At 39.1% G+C, this 19,083-nt stretch overlaps 1 protein-coding gene across 9 annotated transcripts in view; it reads right to left on the bottom strand.

Annotated features, from left to right (window-relative positions):
* Positions 1–19,083, bottom strand: part of pcbp3 (poly(rC) binding protein 3) — an 87,380-nt gene that overhangs the window by 34,695 nt on the left and 33,602 nt on the right. For all 9 annotated transcript variants that reach the window (XM_067444406.1, XM_067444408.1, XM_067444407.1 and 6 more), the window contains exons 3-6: positions 13,037–13,086; positions 12,386–12,476; positions 12,193–12,302; positions 11,679–11,819 (exon numbers count right to left, since the gene is read on the bottom strand). The gene's annotated coding sequence lies outside the window, so the exon portion shown is untranslated. The remainder of the gene's footprint in view (positions 1–11,678; positions 11,820–12,192; positions 12,303–12,385; positions 12,477–13,036; positions 13,087–19,083) is intronic.

Genomic DNA, 19,083 nt, shown 5'->3' with positions numbered 1-19,083 from the left:
GGTCTATCATACACTCATCAATTGAGCAAGCTAATAGGCCATGACGAGCATGAAGGAGACAAAGATACAACAATCATACAGAGTTTGAAAGGGTGCAAATCACATTTTTCAAAACCCACACATTTTTGTACAGAACATCAAATCAGTCTCTTGTTCTTCAAAGTACTCTTCTACCGTATGCCCCGCAGCTGCCATGCTCTGTAGAAGCACTTCCTGGATTGATCAGTTTAACTTTGTCTGTAAGCCCTAATTGAGCCACAAGCCTGCAGGGTTTAATTAAGAAGCTCATTACTGACTGCATGACACGAGGCCCGTTGTACTGGCTCAGCGCCTTTGCTTCGAGAGGCCGGAAAAAAATCCATAAACCGCTGAGCGTAGAGGGAATGTGCAAATGCCTACGCCAGTACTGCATGACAGCGACCTCCTATGGTATGCACTTGAGCAAAATATATTTCCACTCAAATCCTCAAAAAGAGTTCTTCAGGACGTTATTAGTGACAATACGGGTTCCTTTTTACAGCGTAATGAAAGGTTCTTAGCCCACTAGCTTCAAAATGCTCGAGGTCAGTAAGAGAATGGTTCTTCCTTTCTAAGAGGAAGTGGATGCTTAAGACATGTTGCCCTGGAGGTTTGGAGGAATTCTGTAGTTTAAGTGTATCCCTTGGCCATACCTTTACACACACAGGCTGAGGATAAGTGGAAAATTCTGTTGCCTCAGGTGTCAGTCATACTGTTGCGAACTGGCTTTTGCTCCCGCTCTAAAAGCTTTTACGTCACCCCTTTCATCCAGACGTAGGTAATGGAAAATTTCGCCTGACCCTCCATTTGGTTGCAGTGAGAGTTTTCAATAATGGGACACCCCTGCAGCTAAAACCAATAGCTTGTGACATCCATTTCAAATGGATCTTTCAGAGTGGAACTGTCACCTTTATGGTGCATAAACAACCTTGGTAATTCACAAAGCTAAAACATGCAAGGCCATGTAATGTACAAAACATAAACGGTTATCTGCGTTATCTTTGATATGGCGCAAAAAGTTTTATTAAAGGAATAGCTCAACCAAAAAAATTGACTCATCTTCATGTCATTCCAAACCTGTGACTTTCTTTCATCAGTGTACCCGAAAATGAGATATTGAAGAATATAAAAAGACTAAAGACAACAGATGTCAAACAGGTGCCATATTTGCTTTAAGAGGTAGGGTGAAGGGCCAGATTTAATCAATAACTTTACATTGCGTGTTCATCAATACCATCATATGACTTGAGAAGACTTATGAAAATTAGAAAATAAATAGTGTTTGTAATGTTGAAGCTTAACGGCTCCCCTCATTTTCATTACGTGTTATTCTTCAAAAATTCAAGCAAGTAGTTTACAATGACATGAGGGGAATGTGTTATGTCTTTTCTTCTAAACCCTTTTATTTATGAATACTTTCCCATTAAGTGGATATGAAAAACTAGGATGCATTTATGCAGCATCCCTTCCAACTATCCATGTTCATCTAGAAATGTTTCTCATATGCCGATCAAGAATCGGCAGATGTTTGATGTTCATCAAGTATTGTCATTCTAAATCTGTATGACTTTCTTTCTTCTGTGGAACAGAAGTTTTTAAATAGGTCATTTTTGAGCACACTGACTTTCACAGTATGGGTATATACTGAAACATTATACAAAATACGTTATTTTGTGTTCAATAGAAAGGGAGGCAAATAGGTTTAGAATTTTAAAGAGGGTGAATAAATTATGAAATGTGTGACTACCCTCTAAATGAACTACCCCTCTAACACAGCTAAAATCTAAAAAAGTAAGAGATGACAACAGCTTCATTATGATATCATCATTTGTCCTGTGTGTAAAGATTACTACCAGAACTTCACACACACACAGAATGAAGCTTGAATCCATCTATTGCGGATGCCTCTATGCAAGCTGCTCTTTGAAGGCAATGTATTTAGAGACGAGCAGCAATAAGAATGAACGCAAACACTGGCATATGTGCATTGCATGCAGTGTTACAGAGGGAACTGACTTTCTTTTGTTCTTTTTGTAATACTTGTATTTAACAAGGATGCATTAAATTGATCAAATGTCACAGTAAAGGCCATAATGATAACAGTTTTTTCTATCTACATGTCAAAAAAATATGAAAAAAATGCATCACAATAAAAATGCATTAAGCAGCACAACTTTTCTCTGCATTAATAATAGTAAAAAATACATTTGAATAGACATTAAAATGAATAGGGAGCACAAAATCAGCATATTAAAACGATTAGAGGGATGGAGGGAGAGATGTGACTGAATTTTCAGCATTATTACTACAGCCTTCAGTTTTGCAATTACAGGATAATTTGCGTTTTAAAATTTATTAATTTGAAATTGTAATAATATTTTATAATATTGCAGTTTTTATGATATTTTTGGTCAAATAAAGGCTGCCTTGTTGCTGCTTTTTTCAAAAACATTCAACAATCTTCAGACCCCAAACTTGAACGCCAGTGTACATTTCATATACACTATATCCAAGCACTATTCAAACATACTAGAAACAAGATTAAGAATAAGAAGATTCTGCTGTGTGTTACTGCTCTTCTAAAAAAAGATCCTTTAGGAAAACACTTCAGAAAGCTTTTATTTAAGAAGCCAGGGTTTATATTTTGAATTAAATAAAAAAATGCAACAGCAAAAGCCAATTGCATAGAAGTGTAATGCAAAAGAATAATTTGGTGTGGAGATATTCCACTATTGTGTATCAGGAGGAATGAGACGCTGCATGTTAATGTGGTCCATCCTACTAAGAAGTCTGTTCAGGTCAGCTTAACAGCACACTAACATGGCTCATCCTTCCTTAAAGCAACGCCTCATCATCCTTCAAACAGCACCAGTGATTCAGAGAGACCTCTGGAGTCTTCTGGGTTTTTCCTTCCTTGCTGTCCTGTGCTATATCTTCTTGTGTGCACCCACCCCCCCTCCTCTGATCTAGAACACGGAGCCCAAACACTGCGGCTCATGTGGCCGGGTGACGAGACCCAGTGACACAGGACTGAAGTGGCCGAGGAAGATGTCACACCGACTCACTGATGAAGTTTTCCCAGAGTTCTCTTGCCAAACTCCCTCTCCATGTACACACTTAAGGCTATTCTTCATAGCAACTGTCTACGCTGGCAACTTGGAGATACAATACAGAAAACCAACTAGTGAGCCAAAATCAAAAATCTTTTAAAGGGTCATTCTGACATCTAGCCAACATTGCTGAAAAAAAAGGATAATAAAATTGCAATTGTCAGTGAGGATGTAATTGCAAAGGCCTAAAGAACAAGTCTAAATAAATCCACGGGCATTTATCAGTGTCTGAACATTGTCTCAGGGAAGTTGTAAGATGTCATCTTTGCATTCTGTTGAGAAGGCAAGAACGATAAAATAAACCTCTGCTCTCAGTCACAGGGTTTTGAGGAACAAACTAATTGTTCAGTAGAGTCTCTCCTATTTTCTATCTAGCAGAGAGCTGGTCTGATGTATTTCTGGGAGCTCATGGGAAGAGTTATGTTGCAGATACACTATATTGTCAAAAGTCCTGCCTTTCGATGCACATGAAATGACATCTCATTCTTAACCCTTAGGGTTTAATATAGAGTTGGCCCACTCTTTGCAGCTTTAACAACTTCAACTCTTCTGGGAAAGCTTTCTCCACAAGGTTTGGGAGTGAGTTTATGGGAATTTTTTACCATTCTTCCTGAAGTGCATTTGTGAGGTCAGGCACTGATGTTGGACAAGAAGGCCTGGCTCTGCTCTAATTCATCCCAAAGGTGTTCCATCTGGGTGAGGTCAGGCAATTCAAGTTCCTCCACAACAAACTTCCTCATCCTTGTCTTTATGGACCTTGCTTTATGCACTGTAGCTTAGTCATGTTGGAATAGGAAGGGGCCATCAACAAACTATTCTCACAAAGATGGGAGCATGAAATTGTCCAAAATGTCTTGGTATGCTGAGGCATTAAGAGTTCCGTTTACTGGAACTAAGGGTCCAAGCCCAACCCTGAAAAACAACCCCACACTATAATCCCCCCATCCACCAAACTTTACACTTAGAACAATACAGTCAGGCAAGTACCATTCTAATGGCAACCGCCAAACCCAGACTCATCCATCGGATTGCCAGACAGAGATTTGTCACATTTCAGAAAACACGTCTCCACTGCTCTAGAGTTCAGTGGTGACGTGCTTCTGACGTTTTACATTGCACTTGTTGATGTAAGGCACAGATGCAGCTGCTCGGCCATGGAAACCCATTCCAAGAAGCTCTCTACGCACTGTTCTTGAGCTAATCTGAAGGCTCTGACTGCAGAAAGTTGGCAACTTCTGCGCACTGTGCCTCATCATGCGCTGACCCTGCTCTGTGATTTTACGTGGCCTACCACTTCGTGGCTGAGTTGCTGTTGTTTCCAAATGCCCGATCTACTTTGTTATAATACCACTAGCAGTTGACCATGGAATATTTATTAGTGAGGAAATTTCACAAATGGACTTATTGCACAGGTGGCAACCTATCACGATACTATGCTTGAATTCACGGAGCTCCTGAGAGAGATCCATTCTTTTACAAATGTTTGTAGAAACTTTTGCAAGCCTAGATGCTTGATTTCATACACCGGTGGCCATGGAAGTGATTGGAACACATTAATGATTTGGAGGGGTGTCCCAATACTTTTGGCAATATAGTGTATTTTTTCAAACCATAAAAAAGGTAATTGTGTGAGCTAATTTAAAATTAGGAGTCACATTGTTTAAGAAATACATTTTATATATCTCATAATGGTGAGATATGAAATCGCAATTTGAAAAGATACTCACAGTTAAACTTATAATTGCGAGATATGAAATTGCAATTACAATAAACAGTCACAATAAACATAAATGCACAATAATGAGAAATAGTTACAATTCTGAGACAAAGTAAATTGTGAGAAAAAAGTTCTACCTTTTCATTTTTTTCACTCAAAGCAGAAACAAGCTTTCAGTAGTTTTCTGGAGGCAACTTTATCTGATGTTGTATTGCTTTGAAGAAGAAAATTTTGTTCAGAATATACAAGAGCTGTTTCAATATATTGACAACCCGGAATTATTTTAAATCTCAGCTTCTGTTTAATTATTATCATTTTTTTTCAAAGTTTAAATGTACTGTATGATACTTATGTACAGTAAACCTGGTTGGAAAGAAATGAAAGAAGTCACCGTTGGGGGGTGGGGGTTTAGAGCTGTGTATATTTGTATATTTATGGACACAATAACTAAATATGTAAACAACATTGTAAAACAGGCATATTTATATAAGCTTTCAGAATGAGTAGATCTATAAAATCAAAGCCAAATGCCTGCCTTTGTTGTTTTCTGGAGCACTGAGAAGTGTGTGTTTAATGCCCTGCCTTAGAATCCATCAGGCTGCATCAGCATCAAAGTGAATCATTAGTGGCAGAGGAAAGTATTGCAAAGCAAGCTTGAACAGAAACAAACAATCCATGTGCTGTTAAAAGGCATGACCGTTTAACAAGCCGACTTATGCAAAACACAAAAGTGCATTTTGCTGTAGACCGGGTCAATGGCTCTGGATTTCAAAAAAGCTCAGCTGACAGGCAGAGGCGGTTCTGGTTGGGGGTCAAATGAAGTGTTTTTCCTTCTATAGAGTACTAAAGACCTCCCACAGCCACATTGTTCATTCACAGAACTAGCCGCAGTCTATTCCTTTTTGATAACGCATACATACTGAGTAGTTATACAATTTGGAGAAAAAAAATACTGCAATTATTTTATTTATCTTACTTTTCTTGCCACTGTGCACACATTAGCAGTTGCAGATGAAAATCTAAATCGTCCACTTCACATATTGTTCTCATCATTGACGCATTTCTGTTCTTAACAACCATGTCTTACCAAAACTACATTCATTAATTGTGTAATTAATTTAGATGATTTTTTTTTAAACGCTTGTAAGCTCTAGTTGTAATAAATAAATCACAAAATAAATTGCACATTAAATTATCTTTTGGGGGTAATTTCGCAGTCAAATTTAAAGTCAATATTATGTTAAATGAGAAGCATTAAATAGTAAATAATTAACTATACCTTTAATAGGCTTTTTATTAATGTGGACAAAATACACATTATTGTATTATGTGACGTATTGTATTATGTGACATTATTGTATTATGTAACGTATTATGTGAGGCGCGCACACACACACACACGCACACACACACACACACACACACACACACACACAAAGATGTTTATGTATATTGTTACATTTATATAGCGCTTTTCTAGGCACTCAAAGCACTTTACATAGAAGGGGGAATCTCCTCAACCACCACCAATGTACAGCACCCCTATGGATGATGCCACGGCAGCCATATTCTGCCAGAACGCTCACCACACACAAGCTGATTGGTGGAAAGGAGAGTGCGATGAAGCCAATCATTATTTGCGGATTAACGCCATGATGGACAGAGGCCAATGGGCAAGTTTGGCCAGGATGCCGGGGTTACACCCCTACTCTTTATCGAAGGACAGCTTGAGATTTTTAATGACCACAGAGAGTCAGGACCTCGGTTTAACATCTCATCTGAAAGACGGTGTTCTTTGACAGTATAATGTCCCCATCACTATACTGGGATGTTAGGACCCACACAGACCACAGGGTGAGCACCCCCTGCTGGCCCCACTAACACCTCTACCAGCAGCTACCCAGTTTTGCCAGTTGGTCTCCCATCCAGGTACTGACCAGGCTCAGCCCTGCTTAGCTTCAGTGGGAAACCAGTCTTGGGCTACAGGGTGATATGGCGCTTTAAGTTGTTTCTACATAAATTTGGAGTGTGACTGTGAAATCATTACAGTACAAGAACATTGAAACCTTTTTAAATCATGATTAATTATAGATTTTTTTTTATTGATCAAAAGAAATCAGAAAATCATAAATCCTTACAGTCGAGCCACGTGAGAGTACAGAGGGAAGCCTTGATCATCAAGCTGTAATGTGGGGTTTTTATGACTGGGCATGTTCTTGCACATCCTCTCTGTGGTTGGTTCAAACATGCATCACTTAAAAATCTCAAGGGTGAAATACTGACATCTTAATAATTAGGTCAATTTGCCATTCATTTCATGAGCCAATTATAGAATGCTTTTGATTTAAAATGACTGAAAAAAAGTTTATGATGGACTTATCAAGGAATCATTGCACTCTGCTCATGCAAATGTGTTCTGTGGCTGCCATTTCAGTGAGCTTGAATATATATTGAATTGTGGTGATGTTTACATAAGTTGCATTGTCACCGCCGTAGATTTAGAGAAGTTCAATGAGTTACGAAATTTGTAGATGTGCATGCAAGAGAGGAAAAAGTATCCAAGCACACACAAACAAACACAAGTGAATGTGCTCAAGCTGTGCAATATGAATATATGAATATATGAATACTTAAGAATGACAAATTAGAGTCACAACCACACAACACACCAGACGGAGTCGGTCTTAAACATGGGTGAAATAGTCCATAAGTCAGGCATTAACTGCACTGGAAACATTAACTATGACAAACAGGGGACTCCAGTCCCCAACTGAGCCGATAATGGTGGCACTGAGATGTTAATAAAAGTAATCTGCGTGTGCCCTGCATTCACTCATCCCGCAGTCACAGATGGGCTTGCCTTTAATGTGCGCCCAGATGACAAGAGCATCATTTCAGCCAAAATACCCGAAAAGCCAAAGCATGCAGCCGAGACTGGAAGCGCTCCAGCATGCTAACTATCCACAAGCCACCTCATGCATCCTCCCTGGACCGTGCAGAGTAGTCTTTTGAGCCATGTTTCATATATTATTTCCAAGCAACCTCGATTTTCAAAGAGAAAATGTAAAAAAGGAGACAGGAGAACATTCTGAACTGCTGTCACGATTGAGGAAAATTATGGACATGTCGACCCTGTCAGAAACCACAGCTCTGTGTTCAGACAGGGAAGAAAAAAAATCTAATCTTGTTGTAAAACATTTTACAAGTGAATCACTGGAAACCTGTCAAGAACATGTCTAGGCTTATCACTGTGTAAAAATACTGTCTGTGACCCTCAGAATTCCACTGTGTAGCAATGGATTAACATACATCAATGGGAGGAGACAATGTTAAATATAAAAGTGTCCAGTAAATCTGACAGAAATTTTAAAAGGTGGCAGTGCCAGAGACAAACTTTTGGAATACAAAATTTGGTCACTAAGCTTTGCCTCCTATGCCATTAATCTCATTGGATAACCAGTCAATCAAGTTTATTTTTTCATTCCGGCAATTTACACCAAAGTACAAACTGGAACTGCCAGACGTTACCCCATGCCAGGGTCAGAAATTAACTTTTCCATTAAGCCGCCACATGCAATTGATACCCAGGGGCTTTTTTCCCTTCACAAAAAAGTTTTTTTTTATACGTTTTTTATATATAATTTAACTAATAAATTACTTAAATCAATCAGAATAAATAACTTTTTTATTTATTATCAAATTGTTTAATTATGGCTTATACATGCTAGTTTCCATGGCAGAGTTCTAGATAAATCTTTTCATTGCTATTAAAGCTGCTAGTTTACTATGTTTCAGATAATTATTAAACAGCAAGCAGAAACTATACAAAATGGGCAGCCCTTCCGGTGCACTCAAGACCCTATTTAAAAGCGGTGGTCCCGTGTTTTTTTTCTAGGCTTGGTTGTGTTTATGGGGCGCAGTATAATATAATATAACAGTCTTAATACTTCTTTGTTTAAAAAAAATGCTATTCTTATATTTGACCTTTATTCCACACCGCTGTCTCCACTGTCCTTTAAATGGCTCTTTTGCTTCCTGCTTCTATGAAGCCCATCCCTCCGAAAAACGCAATGGTCTTAGATTGGTTAGATGGCCAAATGTAGTTTCATGTATTTTTATTGGCTGAAGTGCCAAGCACAGGTTGTCCGTAAACGCCACGCCCCTCACCATACGGGCAGAAGTCAAATCTGCGGTGACTAGCAAAGGGTTTATGATGTCACCAACCTGTGAAGAAGCTCGTTGTAGTCCAAACCCGCCGTTTTTGTAGGCAATAAACTGCCATAACTTTAAAAGACAATATCTCCGTTTGCATTGAACTTTCAGTGCTGTAACTTTGCAGATACTGTTTATGCTCAAGCAGCAACTTTACACACTAACTAAAGTTAAAAAAGTGAAATCACACGCAACCACCCCTTTAAAAGGTAACTAAACCCCTGTTCACAGCCTAAATCTACCCACTGGCTATATTTGAAAAATGCTGGAAAAGTGCGCCGAGCCCAGCGGAGAGACGAGCCGAGGGCGGGGCCGAATGGGGGGCGTGTATCTGAGACCCACAGTGGCGGATTGATTGACAGCTGTCAGACTCGCAAAGATGGAGAATGACTGGAGTGACGCCAGAAGTTTTGCACAGATCAGTCTTCTGAAATAGAGGACTGTTCTCCCCCACCTTTACCTGAAGTGGAGGAGGGTGAATTGGCACTGGCTTAAACTGCGTTAACTCCTGATGCCGACGGGCGTGGTGAGCTCACGCCATGAGCGTGGTATTGAGCCGTTGGAAGAGCCAACATACGTCAATGGAAGATGGCCAACAACATTCATTGATAAAATTCAACTGCAGGAGCGACCAGTCAACCTTAAAAGGGTAGCACTCGTTTTTACACCATATATTGTAGAATAAAACACTTTATACCCAAATGTCAAAACCTTTACTCAAATCAATAAATGGCACTAATAAAGCCCAAGTCTTGCAGATCATTAACAAAAAAAGTTGTTATAGGGTTTAGTTATCCTTTAAAGATCTGAGCGCATGGTGCAAGTGCAATTAGGCGTGTCTGAAACCATTTTTGCTAGTTTAACGATGAAAAAAACGGTCTGTGAGCGACGGTCTCCCATTCCCTTTAAAAGTCAGTTGCGTTCGCGCCATGGCGGATTCCCTATTTACGTGCGGGAATTTGTGAATGGAAAGACTGAATGCTTCTCCAGAGGAAGCCTTTTTATTTTAGTATTTAATAAAAGTTTGTTTGTTGCTGTGCGTTCGTGTGTGTGTAATAAGCTAAGAGTATGCATGTTGTGCACCCAACTATAACCGCTAATGGGGCCTTTAAATAACACAAAAATACTGCGCTTTTGACCAGGTTTTTGTTGGCTCAAAATAGCAAATAGCCAACAATGCGCCTGAACACACCTCGTTCTTAGAGTGTTTGTAGAGTAGTTAGATTTTATTAACCTTTATATTGATCTTTGCAAAACGCTTGCACGCTTCACGATGAATGCGGCTAACGTTTACAGGGTAAAGTTTACAAGTTTACATTATGGCATGCTTTCAATGTTATGGTTATTGTGTTATTACAAACTGTGTATGCTGGTGATAAAGTTAACGTGGTAACACTACACTAAGCTTACTTTTGTAGATGGTTTATAACGGCGTCTGTTACTGTCAAAAAAAAATTCTGCATAATATTGAGCACCCCCATATTGCCAAAATGGTATGATCCTCGTTTCATAACACCCGTGAAGATTCGACAGTGAGATCGGTGGTCGAATCCGCATATTGATGCATCAAATCGTCGACTATTCGGGGTCACCCCTACAATACTAGGGATAATTTTAATTAATGTACACAAAGTTTTCGTTTAGACACTAAAGAATCATATTAACTTGTACAAAAATGGCATTATATGACCCCTTTACGAACCCTGAATGAAGAGATTTGGTCATATAATGTGTCAGTACTGGTTAAATGTGTCTACCATCTAACTCTAAGCATTTCTCAACATCTAAGCAAGGCCTGTCAGGGTGAGCTCTCTCGCATCGTGAAAAAGCTTCGCCATCCCCTTTTGCCACCAACACGAGCCAGCGTGTGACACAAGCTCTCGACGGTTCGCGCAAGTTATTTTTAATGCTCTGTTTTGCAGTCCCTTTGCTGATCGCCCTTGAGCAAAAGCTGCCAATGTGGCAAAACTACTTGCGATGACAAAGGACAAAAACTCCCTTGAGAGTTCCCTCTGAGGTTTCTGAGACAGGTCGGCGAGAAGGATATAACCATGACGCAACATCGTGTGCAGCGAGACGCCGGAAACCTTTGGAGCTACCCATGGCGACAGATGCAAAAACACACACATCCACCATTAATATTCATTACGAGAGTTAGCCTAATTTCTACTGCATTCGCTCAATCAGAATCAACCAGGCCCTGAACCGCAAGCACAGTCAGCAGGAAAGTCTCACGTCACACCGGCTAAATATATCACAGTCAAACTTTCCCATACTGCTGCAAATGACTCCCTCCTCCAGAAACATGCTCATAACATTCAATGGAGGGAGGGGAAAAAAAAATCAATTCATACGGCATGCTCAGAGCTTCTGTGCTTTTGAATTCAGCGCAGAAATAAGCCCACACACTTCAAGGCCTACAACAGTCAGCGAAAGCTCCCAGCTGAATGGATGCTTATTCATCAATAGATTGCCAACGCAAAAGGTCATCCCATTTCCCATACTGACATTTCCTGCTCAAAAATGGGCCAAAGAGGAACCTGCAAGAACCAGTTCAGCAAGATTATAAGGATTAGAAGAAGTTCTAGGCACAACAGACAAAGAAAGGGCACCGTACTCACCAGAGTTGCAGAAAGTTGTGGATCTCAGGACATAAATGGGGAGATTGGACAGACGAAGAGGGGAAGAGAGCGCAGCTGTGCCGCTGTGCGGATCAGTTCATCAGCCTTTAGACTTCTTTCCAGGTTGATAACCGGCCCATTCTGCAGGCAGAAGGGCAAATCAAAACAACACTGTGTCGTCATGTCAGTTTAAGCCACGTTTGTCAGTCATGCGAGGCTGCCATACGTTCCACCGTCTCCACATCAGAGTCTCTGTGTAGCGAAAGGGGGTTTGCCTCAAGAGCACGGGTGAAATCGCACAAGCCATATGTGCGCTGATTTACTCATCTCACGGTTAACTGAATCCTTAAACGGGAACATTGTGTAAAAAAAAAAAAAAAAAAATGGCCAAAAGCATTAGCTTCTGGTGATGCATCTAACATTTCTGTAGATGCACCACTTTTGGGGGGTTTAACCAAAACAAAAATGTTGCCATGTTATTAGATTCATAAATGCATGAAATGGTGTCACTAACCAGAGAGGGATCCCAGAAGTCTCTTGGGTTTTCTCTTCCAGGTCATGTGACCACGTGCCGTCACACTTCCAGACGACTTGAGAGAGTTCCGTCTGTCCAGTGTACCTCACCTTATAAAACAGATGCAGTGTGTGAGAAAACATTCAGAAATCCATTGATTCACAGAATAAATCGGATGAATTGAATGCATTACCTGAGCAACTCCTTACTGTTTCTCTGTACAGGAGGTTTCTTTTTTAATTTGAATTTAAAGGGTATCTTCTGCTCTGCTCCGAACCAAGATTCTGCAAGAAAGACAGTGACAAGAAAAACATTTATATATTATATTAAGTCATAAATAAATGTTCCATTCCATTTATTTGGGCAGTGCCTTTAACAATACATATTTGCATTTCTTGTGATGTAGGATCATTTAATAGAACTTTTAACAGCAGATGCTGTTATTTCTGTCATGTCCTTGGGTGCTTGGGGAAACAAAACCTGGCAATTTATTAGGAAATATTTCATGTGTATTTCAGGTTTTATTATCTACTAGAAATATTTCAAGCCAAACTTGGAGGGATACGTTTAATATAAACAAATTGTTTATTTAATGTATATTATTATATAATATTGCATTGTTTTTGCAAGACTTGAAGTCTTCATTTCTATTTGTCTGTTATAAATTTTAATGAAATTAGGTCATAAATTACATCAAGTTATATAAGATCAAAAGGTAAAGCATGACAGGAATGATATGTATTGTTCCAGACTCTCATTCCATGTCTAACATACAAAACTGCATAAAAAATTAGCTTGTAGAGATTTTTTTCTACATATTATTGTAATTGTGAGCATCTCTTACGTCTGTGACTGCTGCCAAATCCAGCCTTCAACTCCAAGCAATGAGAAATCCTTCAAAAAAACAAAAGAAACAAAAAAACAATGAGCCATTTCTCAGTACGTGTGTGTGTGAGAGAGAAAAGTGCTCCCTCTAATGGTCAAGTTTTACATTGTTTAACAAGATGGTGATGAATTTGGTTTCTGGCTCTGTGTGACATAGAAGTGTTTATCAAATATATGACATCTATCAAAAAATGGTTAGTTCACACTACATTTGATTGGATTAGCCACCTTCAAATTTGCATAAAATGCCCCTAAACACAATTATGACCACACATTTTATATTCATTCAGCAAGTTACAACAGTAATCATTGTTTCTGTCTCCTCACCAAAGGATCAAACAATAATATAACTATTGAGACATATTTAGTCTGACTAGCCATTAATATACTATCCCCTAAGCACTATATCAACAACTCAGACACTTGACCTGTCAGTGAACTAAAACACAATTTACAGTACTTGGGGAAGACTGCCATCTACTGGCAAAATAAACTACTGACACCTACTGTCAATCATTTTCCAGTTTGATGACCCCTCTTGGGGAAAAAAGGGAACATGCAGACTTCTCCGCATGTAGCCTAATATATTGGCAGTTCAATATTTACCCAGTCTGGACTTAGCTGGTCCAAAAACCAATTTGGCCCATTTATTAAGGGGCTTCAAACCGATGCAAGATAAAACACTTCAGTCCTCAGCCTGTGAGCGATTGTGCAAACCAGAAGTTAATCAGTTCCTCTAAAGGCGCTTACAATCTGATCTCCTGTTTGACATGGAGCCACTTCAGAGGGTCCCCGAGATGAAATTCTATAATGATGTAGACTGAAATTCAGCATAAGGGCTTGACACACAAATCACACTGTATTAATGTTTAATGATCTCTAAAAGCTTCTATTCCTTTTTCGCTTTCTCAGGGTCCCACATCCCGGCGTTTACAGATTATCACCTGACCCCTACTCAAGGTCTGTCCCAACGCGATGGCGAGCAAACGCAGACCGGTGAGATTAAAGAGCTCCGCTTGATGGTGGTTACAGTGCTCAACAGATCCATAAAACACATACGTTATCTCCTTTCGACACACAGCCCAGAGAGACGGCCATACACACGCTAGGCACATGCACCACACCATGATGCAAGAGCATATTTAACACAGACGTCAGAGTCCTTTGTTATATATATATTACACTCGACGAGTGAAGCAGGAATTATCAAAAGACAAACGCATATGGCACACGCATGTTTACATTTTGCTTTTCCTACGGCGCTATTTCAGGCGAGCAGTCTTTATAATATATTTACAATTTTCTCAATACTGTAGCAGTCACTCAAATGTTTTTTCTAACAAAAATGAAATATTAATAAGATCTAAACTATTTATATTGTGAGCATTAATAATGAATTGCAGCCCTTTCAACATTGTGCTTCAAAACATAATATCAAGCCTGAGAGGAAAGCAGATATTTTTCCATTTTCATTTAGCCGGAGGGTTATAAATTAAGAGGGTCCAAGCTTTGCTAAATATTGTAAAAGCCCCTAATGCATTAATCAAATAAGTAAATCTTTGTGGGGCACACAGAAGGCAATAAAGCCAGAGCAGCACAAAAACAGCGCTATTGAAATGTGTTTAAGCGTTTCATTACTTTCATTTACTAATAAATAAATGAATCAGCTTGGAGACACTTCACTGGCTGTAAAATTTTAGAATCAAATGACATTTTGATGGAGACGCTAAATGGGGGAAAGATCTCCACAGGGCTTTTAGAGAAAGTGCAGACTCTTAACTCAGTCATGGAAAAAGTCGGCTCACTTCTGCCGGTGTGCAATTTCATTAACGCTTACATGCAGGCAGCCATTGATTTGCAAAGGAATCTCTCTGAAATGCGGGTCTAATCAATCAAACGTCTCCATTAATTTCAGCCAGGGCTGTCGCTTGAATTCACAGGGCCTAGGATGAAATTTTTATGGGTGGACCCGAGGAAGTTTATAATACCTAGAGAAAGCTATCCGTTAGCTTTCCCATTCATCTCAATGACAGATGTTTGGCTGGCCAGGACCCCCCGGAAGTGTGCAACGAATGGCTGTCAGAAGAAAAACATGATGATAATATGAGCATATGAGAACTACACCAATTATGTGTGATTACATGGTTAGTTGGGTATTATTACTTGAATTTAGCATTGTTTTTGCTCCCCGGTTCAGAAGCACTATAGACGAGCTTCTCTTGTGTCCCCAGTAAAGATCATGATCTTAATGCCTTAATATGTTAAACAATATTAACCACCAAAATATTTTGAACCACCATATATCACAAATTTTCCTACCCAATTTTCATGATAAATACTTTTCAAAGAGAAATTTACATTTTTGAGTATATCAGTTTTTTTCAGTTTTTTTTTTTAAAAATTAAAAAAATAATATAAAATAAAATAAAATGGTCAGATCCACAATAAAGGTCTGATATAAAAATAAACATTCTTCAGTTTACTGCCTACATACATGTACCATCTTAATTAGAACACCTCTCATTCATTTATTTCTCAAACACGTTCATAACATCCATTTTAATCACTATTCCCTGATTTTTACTCAGTAACCTTCTTGTTAAAACCCTTACTCACTCATCATACCCTCCACAGATTTACACATACTCAAACCTTATTGTCAAACTTACTATTTCCATCAAACCCAGTTTTCACTCGTCATATTCAACTCAAAAGAACATATAAAATAAACAATAACCAGAGATAAGAACAAAGGTAAACTAAAACAATTGTAAAAAGAATAAAGAGATAAGGTAGGGTGCAATCAGTCGGACGTACAGTGGCACAATGCTCATTCAGTAAATGCACAGCATTTAATTTGGTTAACCTCAGTATGAAGAAGTAGTGTATATAAAGTTCTTTGGTAATGTTTGACATATTGTTTTCAATCAAAATCCAGTGCAAACAGAGATAAGAAATCATCCATTCATTCTCTACACCACTATACCCAGTTTTTACTTTGTCCACCCTGTTAAGCAGTTTTTTTTACAACAATTTAAAAATAAAAATAAAATACTGATAATTCTGACATTTAACATTTATTGGAGTATAATTTTTTTAATAATTTTTACCTGAAAACAAAGAATTTAAGATTATGCGTGAGAAGCAAGTAGGCTACAAATCAAACATAATATATATTTTTTCTCATGATATGACATGAGTTGGACATGATTTGTCTAAGAAAATATACAAAATATGCATAAATTAGAAGCACAAGTATTTTAAACTGTTGTTTGTTTGTTCTTTGCAGGGTGGAAAAAATCTCGTTTTTAAATTATTTAATTTATTTTGTTTAAAGGTACCATTCTTTGCATGTTTTCGAAGCTTTGATAAAGGTTTACAGTGTGCAATATAACGAGTTCATGTTTCGCTTGTAAAAAAAAAAAAAAACAGTTTTATTGGGCCAGCGCTTCCCGTGTTGTGATTGGACAGCAGCTTAGCGCACTTTGCCCGGAAAGGTCCCGCCTCTTACCATAACGGGGAGATGCAAGCGCTGAATGCGTGCTCCTCTACTCGTGGGAGAGAAACAAGACCACGGCCCCTTTTTTTGCGTGTTCTTGTGGGCGGAGGGTTAGTCAACAAACGGTTCTAGTGACGTCATTACATCCCTACACTTCCTGCTGTAGTCCAAACCGGCCGTTCGCTGTAGGCTTTAAAAGGGAACTTCTGTTAAATAAAATATTTCGCATGGCATTGAACTTTGAGCTTTATAATTTTACTGGTATTATTTATGCTCAAACAGCAACATTACACACTAACTAAAGTTTGAAAGATGGAATCGAGAATGTTAAATTAATTTACCCAAGCTTTTTTACATCAATCTATTATGATCACACACAAAACTGAGTTGGTTTCTTTTAAATTTCTTTTGAAGATGATTTACTAGATGTTATGTCCAAAAGGCACTGAATACCAGGAATGACCGCTCTGAGAGAAACAGGTAGAGGATCCAAAGGCTCCTTTATTGAAAGGGGTAATCCACACTTGTAGTTAACAAACAGATACGAGGTCATTACGGGTATTCAGTCCAATCGGGCAAACAGGACAGGAGAGACAGGCAAACAGCTCAGAAATGCAGAGTAAACAAAACAAGACTTAGCAATGAGTGACACAATGAACATGGTTTATATAGGTTTATAACACAGGTGTAAACACTGAGATGATGAGTCCGGGTAAAGGATTATGGGTAGTGTAGTCTGTAGTGATATGGCAATAGTGTGAGGTGGAGTGCCCTCTGGTGGACTATATATATATATATATATATATATATATATAGAGAGAGAGAGAGAGAGAGAGAGAGAGAGAGAGAGAGAGAGAGAGAGAGAGAGAGAGAGAGAGAGAGAGAGAGAGAGAGAGAGAGAGAGAGAGAGAGAGACAGCTCTCTGACTCCTCCATAGACAATGTAAGGCCCTGATCACACCGAACGTGTTTTTGCAGCGAGAGGCGCCTTTTTTGAATGGATTTCGGTTGGCAGAGAGCGTTATGCGCGCTGCTTTTGCGTTCCGGGCGCCTCGTGTTTTAACCGCCTGCTGCGCCTCGCGTTTTTGAAGGAGCGCTCCGAGCGCATGAAGTTGAAAAAAAATCAACTCTGAGCGAAAAAGCACCCGACGTCATCGCGTTTATCTTCTGTTGTCCAATCAAATGAATGGAGAGGTGGTCTTCCGTTGACCGTTGCATTGATTAGACTGACAGGACAGCTGATTCGGGGGTTTCCTAGCAACATAAAAAACTGCAGCGCACTGCTCTTTTCTGAATGACAAAACGCCAAACAAAAAAGGCAGTGCAGTGTGTCTCACGTTTTCGAACCTGAAAAACGCGTTCGGTGTGATCTGGGCCTAATTCACACTTTTCAAGGCCCAGAGAGGTATGCAAAAAACAAACAAAAAAAGTGACAACCCATGCCAGTCTCCCACACCGTGCAAATATAGTGCTTTCAGAGCGCTGCACTACGGCAGAATGGCGACTCACCATTGGTTAACTCCTGCGTCAACATCACACACATGTATCGTGGTGCTCGGTATAAACAACATAGGCCAATGGATCTGCCATAGCATTCTGAAAGTCCTGTACTGTATTTACAAGGTTGTTTCAACATGTTTGGGTCAAAAATGGACAAACCCAACTAACTAGGTATAAAAATGTATTTTAAAGGGGTCATGAACTGGCTCTTTATTTTTTTATACTGTTGCCTGAGATCAAATTATAATGTTTGCATAGTTTTTACATTCAAAAACATCATAATAAATAATTAATAGGCTATTTTCTACCCTGGTTTTGAGGGTCTCTCATGGAATGCTCAATTTTTATGGGCCTGCCACACTGAAGACTTGAAACTGTAAAAGACCACTGCTATGATTGGATAAGCTTTGCATATTTAATGAGCTTTGGCTCCCCTGTGAATGACTGTTTTTAAAGCGTGTGGGGAAACGGCAACCGGAATGAATCGCCCACAGGGTTCGCAAAATATCTTTATCAAACAGACACAATGATTTATCTCTCATCCACCTGCAATTAATTGAAATGTTATTTTTTATTACTTGGCCCGCCCGATCATTGGACATAACCGCCAACCGTGCATCACTAACACAGACACACACATGCACGCACACACAAGCTTCACTGCAGAGTCATACAAATCAGCATGATCAAAACTTCCACGATTGTATTTTCAAATATCAAGTCAAGAGCGTGAACAGCACACATTAAGAAAGGAATGTTATTTCACTATTTAAGATAGCCCGGTGGTACGTTTTTTGGTATCCCGTCTGGAAAACACATAGCCCTGGGACGTTGGGGTTTGCGAACCCATAAAGCTACATGTCCGAGTCTGATGACGAATCGCAGCACAATGAACCAACAACACCTCAAAATAAAGGATTATCCAGCATGCTGTGACAGCATGTTATGTTCTGTTAGACACATACACATAATCAATAGATATCAAATGATCTGTAACAATGCAATAGT

Source organism: Pseudorasbora parva, chromosome 5 (genome assembly GCF_024679245.1).
Source record: "Pseudorasbora parva isolate DD20220531a chromosome 5, ASM2467924v1, whole genome shotgun sequence".
Classification (NCBI taxonomy): Eukaryota; Metazoa; Chordata; class Actinopteri; order Cypriniformes; family Gobionidae; genus Pseudorasbora; species Pseudorasbora parva.
Note: the sequence above shows the minus strand (reverse complement) of the source record. Positions and strands in the feature narration are given on the sequence as shown.